This window comes from Salmo salar, chromosome 23, assembly GCF_965601325.2.
Source record: "Salmo salar chromosome 23, fSalSal1, whole genome shotgun sequence".
Lineage (NCBI taxonomy): Eukaryota > Metazoa > Chordata > Actinopteri > Salmoniformes > Salmonidae > Salmo > Salmo salar.
The window spans coordinates 18,989,124-18,995,309 of record NC_138313.1 but is presented as its reverse complement, the minus strand read 5'-3'; the positions used below and the strand labels follow the sequence as shown (position 1 = coordinate 18,995,309).

The following is a 6,186-nucleotide window of genomic DNA, read 5'->3' as shown; positions in this document are numbered from 1 at the left end:
GACAGGTTTTCGTTAAAAGTGTTGGATAAAGAAAATTGTGTTGCTTGATTGATCTTTGCCGTGTATTTCCGTGTAGCTGGGCCTAGGAACAAGTATTGTGATGTAGTGAAGGGCCACATTCTCAACCTCAAGTTAATGTAGCTGCAAAAACACCCTGATAGCCCATGGAGAATGGTAAAAGGAGTTGTCTATATTTCTCAATGTGTTCACTGTGGTTTCTTACAATGCCTTTCAACCAAGATTTCCCTATTCTTTTGTGCCTGACTGGACCTATATTTAATCTCCATTTCAGCTGTTTGTGTCAAATTGAGTTTTTCTGTGTCCATTAAGCTTTTAATGCCCAGGAAACAAATGATTCTATAGCAGCAGTGTTCCCTTTACTGTGCATTACCTTTGTCCCCCTCTGTGTCTGAAGTTCCCTGCTGAGATTCACGCAGTGGATAAAAGCTGTGGCTCTGACAGCCTTTCACCGCAAGTGGCAGACAGACAGGGGGTTTCTGAGAGGGCTGAAGGGCAGCTTGGAGGTCACTAAGAAAAAACGTAATTCTTCTGCTTAAGTGAGCAGAGCGGCATCTGTCTGTGAATGGCGATGGTACCATCGGAAATTAATTGGTGATTTGATTGCATTACATTACATTGCAGTCATTCACATCGCAGCCTACAATCAACAGAGTAGCTCTCTGAACTATGCAAAGAATGGATCTAAGCACTTTGTGTTTCCAGCACCAGGCTCCAACCAACCAATTTGGACAAAAATGCTGAAGTAAACATCCATATTCATGCAATATGTAATTTATTTCCACAGGGTTTATTTTATCTTATTTCACACAGTGAAATACTAAAAAAAAACATTACAAAAAAACAGATTTTCAGTCAGATTTGTAATTTAGTTACTAGTGTGCATCCGTCCCTTTCAGAGAAGATGAAAAAGCAGACTTTTGTTAATCGGTTTGCCCTTGTCAGTGCTTATCTTTCACTGAACTCTTTCTGTGGCTACCTGTCTATTCAAAGCAGGCTGTCCTTGACATCCACCCTGACAGGCAAAGCGTTGTCTTCAGTAGGGGTAATGCTAGCAGCCATTGATGTTTACAAAAGAGAACAAAATGTTGCAAAGGGCAAAGTGAATCATTAAAATAAATATTTGAATAACTAAATGGATCGAGTGGAAATGTTCTGCTTAGCCAGAATGTACGAGCCCATAATCCATTTATTTTACATAGAGGTGACAAGTTTTAAAGAGGCAAAACACAAATGTATTTGGTTAAAAGCATATTCTAATCAATGTGTAATTCATCACTAATTTCTGCTAGCTTCATTGTACATTATTTCCTGCCTAAACCTATTTTTGAATGTGGGGTAATTATTGTGAGCGGAATTGCGAAGGAAACACTATAGAAAAATAATTGGTGTTCCACAAAATGCCTCCATTTTATTTTTATTTTGCTCCTCAATTAACGGTTGTGAGGAGAATGTGTTTCAGGGTGCAGCAATGGATGGTATCTAACACTGACATCTTCAGAGCTGGACTCTCCTCTCCAGACACTAGCTACAGTGGCTTGCGAAAGTATTCACCGCTCTCCTCCTATTTTGTTGCCTTACAATTTGGAATTAAAATGGATTTTGTTGGGGGTTTGTATCATTTGATTTACACAACATGCCTACCACTGAAAATGCAAATATTTTTTACTGTGAAACAAACAAGAAATAAGACAAACAAACTGAAAACTTGAGCGTGCATAACTATTCACCCCACCAAAGGCAATACTTTGTAGAGCCACCATTTGCAGCAATTACAGCTGCAAGTCTCTTGGGTTATGTCTCTATAAGTTTGGCACATCTAGCCACTGAGATTTTTACCCATTCTTCAAGGCAAAACTGCTCCAACTCCTTCAAGTTGGATGGGTTCTGCTGGTGTACAGCAATCTTTAAGTCATACCACCGATTCTCAATTGGATTGAGGTCTGGGCTTTGACTTGACCATTCCAAGACATTTAAATGTTTCCCCTTAAACCACTCGAGTGTATGCTTAGGGTTAATGTCCTGCTGGAAGGTGAACCTCCGTCCCAGTCTCAAATCTCTGGAAGACTGAAACAGAATCTCCCTGTATTTAGCGCCATCCATCATTCCTTCAATTCTGATCAGTTTCCCAGTCCCTGCCGATGAAAAACATCCCCACAGCATGATGCTGCCACCACCATGCTTCACTGTGGGGATGCAGTTCCCGGGGTGATGAGAGGTGTTGGGTTTGTGCCAGACATAGCATTTTCCTTGATGGCCAAAAAACTCAATTTTAGTCTCATCTGACCAGAGTTCTTCCATATTTTTGGGGAGTCTCTCACATGCCTTTTGGGGAACACCAAACGTGTTGGCTTATTTTTTTCTTTAACCCTTTCACACGTACCATCACACGGGGTGTGATCGTTCTACAGTGGTCCCTGAAGCGTACGATCACACCCCGTGTGATTAGAACACTAATTTAGAATGCTCATTTAGAACGGCCAGTTTCAAATGACACAACAATCAACATTTGAGCTGGCCACACTTTTTTCAGAAACTATTTACACAAACAGTCCTTACGTAAACTATACCATGAATTAGCTAATAGCAATTACTATGTACAATTATTGAAAGTAATCCGACAATTAGTTTCAGCGCGCAGCTGGCCACACTTTTTTCAGAAACTATTTACACAAACACAGTCCGTACAAAGTTATGTCCAGAATGTCAGCAGTTTATTTTTGGATGCAATGTTCAGATATTCACAGAAGTATCTATAGCATAACACAATCATCCTAACCGGAAAAATGTAGACTACATTTGTCCTAGCGCTGAGGAAAGATTGACGCAACACAAGCGGTCATATTTTCTAACTCTCGGCTGACATAAACTACACTATGAATTAGCTAATAGCAATTACTATTTACAATTAATCACCTCACGGGTTTGCTCACCGTTGATCAAAATAATTGAGTAAAACACTTTCTAGAAATCGAAAGTAATCCGACGATTAGTTTCAGCGCGCAGCCATGCATTTTTTTCCTCACAGAAACCGAAGATAATAACAGACAAGATGAGTTCGGTCTGTTTATAGTATGCACGTTGAAGGGGTGTGTCTACTGTCGTTCACATCCCACCATTCATTTCCAGAAGTCCTCAAAAAATGAGTGAACTCTTACTCACCTCATTTTGTTATAACATCTTTGGTCAGACGATTACGTGAAACCCAGAATGCATTGTATGTCAACAAACATGGCTCCATACACATAGCTGGAATTAGCTTAGCTCATCATAATCAGTATAACCTTCAAATAAGTATTTTACACACATAATATGTGCCCATTACAATCTATGCAAGAATCGGAATGCATGATTTGTCACCTAGAATTGAAAACATGTGAATAAAACAGTAAATACACAAATAATTACCACACAAAACATTTTCTGATGGTGATTTATTGATACAAGTGACGCATGCCGGCAGTCAATCACGTACCCTCTCACTCTGAGCCATTCAGTGTTGTTGTTTATGTATGTAGCTCGTGAGCTAAGCTGTAGCAATAGCAATGTCTTTCAAAAGGAGACAACTCACAAATGTGGAAATTCTGGAGATTTTTTTAAATTCTGACAATGAGTCTGAGTATGAAAGTCAGGAATCAGATTCTGACAGTGACAGTGAGGAGCTGCCCCCCAACCTTGTAGCCATTGAGAACCCTGAATCTGAGGTTCCCTTGTCCACTGACGAAGTACCAGGTCCCTTTGAAGATGCTGGTGGTGATGGAGGCAGACCGACAGTGGATGAAGTACAAGAGTTCTGTGGTAGCTGGAAGGCCGCCAGCCATTTCACCCCTCCTGGCCCTGCTGTTTGCTTTGACGAGTCCCAGTCTGGAGTGCAACGCCCCTTGCCATTTCCAACTGAGGCAGAGTGCTTCAAGTTGTTTCTGACAGAGGAGCTCGTGGGAAACATAGTACAGGAGACCAATCGCTATGCCTTGGAGCTACAGGAGAAGAGAGAGCCAGGAGTGAGGGGGAAACTCGCTAAATGGGTGACAACCACAATTAGTGAAATGTATACCTTCCTGGTGACAGTCCTCCTCATGGGGATAGTAAAGAAGAACTCCCTAAGAGACTACTGGAGCACAGATCCTATGTTTGCAACTCCCTTCTTTGCAACCCTCTTTTCCCAAGACCGCTTCCTAATTCTGCTGCGATGCCTGCATTTCGTCAACAATGCTACTGCCATCCTAAGTGACCAGTTATACAAAATAAGAATTGTTCTTATCAGCCTGACATCAGCATTTGGTCGGGTCTTTGTGCCATACAAGGACCTATGCATTGATGAGTCCCTGATGTTATGGAAAGGTAGGCTGGCGTTCCGTCAATATATTCCCTCCAAAAGGCACAGGTTTGGGGTCAAGTTCTTTGTCATGTGCGACGTGAAGACAGGATATGTCCTGGATATTATAGTGTACACAGGGTCTACCACTGACATCAAACATTATGAGGGGCTTGGGGTGTCTGGGTCCGTGGTGATGACCATGCTGGCTCCTCATCTCGGCAAGGGACACACTTTGTACGTGGACAATTGGTACAGCAGACCCACACTCTTCCAGCATCTGCTCTCCAACAGCACAGGGGCCTGTGGCACAGTCAGGTCGAACAGGACGGGGATGCCGGCATTCGGATGCAGGAAGATGCAGAGAGGGGAGGTGGAGTTCCAGGAGAACGGTCAACAGCTGGCAGTATAGTGGCATGACAAAAGAGACGTCCATGTCCTCTCCACTGTCCATACAGCAACCATGTCGGCCACAGGGAAGGTGGACCACCTGACGGGAGAGAGAAAGATAAAACCAGATTGTGTGCTAGACTATAACCTCAAAATGGGGGCCGTGGATAAGGCGGACATGATAAACAGCTTTGTGGAATGCACTCGGAAAACGACCAAGTGGTATAAGAAGATATTTTTCCAGCTGATCGACACTGCTGTCCTCAACGGCAGCATAGTTCACCTCCAACTAACAGGTGAGATGATTACTGAACAAGGTATTTTTGTAATTGGATGTACAGTTCACATACAAATCCATTATGCAATTACAGTGACAATATCTCACCAACCTACCCACTGCCTCATCATCCTCTAACTTTCCTCATCCTCCCCACTCCCTCATAGGTAAAGTAATTACCTACCAAAAATACAGAGAGAACCTCATGAGAGAGCTGTTGGAGGAGCACCACACCCCTCGGCGCCCCTCCACTGGGGGTCGCCCTGCTTTAGACAATCCCCTACGCCTCACTGCACGGCATTTTCCCTGCAAAGTCCCTCAAACTGCTGCTCAAGGTAGTCGCACACGGAGGCACTGCAAAGTCTGCCTGTCTGGCGCCAGGAGAAGTAAGCAGAGGAAGATGACAAAATACATGTGTTTAGCTTGTGATACACCTCTATGTATTTCACCATGCTTTGAGGAGTATCACATGCTCAAGCATTATTGAGCACATCTGCAGCAATAAGTGACTGACTGACCTGACAGGTGACTTGACAGGTGACCTGCCATGATACTATGCCTTTAGAGGTGGGGGTGGAAATGCAGTTGTTGTTCAGTCACTGCATGAATATTAAATATGGGTTATGCATATTCAATTTTTTGTCCTCTAGTAAAACAAGTTGTTGTTGAACCAACTACCAATACTTCAATAAAATAGACGACTATTACATATTGGCCTATGTGTTTTCTTGCTGTGTTTCCATCCAGTAAAACTGTTAAGGAGAGAACGTTAGCATACAAAAGCTGTCCTCAATCTTCAGCTCGAAAGATGTCCAGTTATGATATTGGCAAATACTGTTTTTGGTTTCTGAAAGTACAGAATAAAGAGGAATTATTAATTAGAATACAATATAAGGATATAGCAATAAAACAATATTACAAATAACATAATAAACACAGCTATAAAAATAGTTTATTGCATTGACAAAATCACAGATTTGAGTTATAACAGTAAGAAACTAACTTTTGAGCTCCACAAGGGGGCAAGGCAGGGCAGAACAGAGCCATGCTGAATAGACCAAATAAACAAACCATGGTCATATGTTTTATTTTATTTAACTAGGCAAGTCATTTAACAGCAAATTATTATTTACCTATGATGGCCTACACCGGCCAAACTCGGACAACGCTGGGCCAATTGTGCGCT

General features: G+C 42.2%; 1 long non-coding RNA gene across 3 annotated transcripts; it reads right to left on the bottom strand.

The window, feature by feature from the left end:
* Positions 1-3,437: 3,437 nt before the first annotated feature.
* Positions 3,438-5,834, bottom strand: LOC123729874 (uncharacterized). 3 transcript variants are annotated; one of them, XR_014382287.1, is made up of 3 exons: positions 5,519-5,834; positions 5,185-5,367; positions 3,438-4,823 (listed from the first exon to the last, which is right to left on the bottom strand). It is a non-coding gene; the product is annotated as an uncharacterized LOC123729874 (long non-coding RNA). The 3 variants fall into 3 exon arrangements; XR_006761564.2 differs by having other exon boundaries at positions 5,185-5,599; positions 5,709-5,834; XR_014382286.1 differs by having other exon boundaries at positions 5,185-5,834.
* Positions 5,835-6,186: the final 352 nt, after the last annotated feature.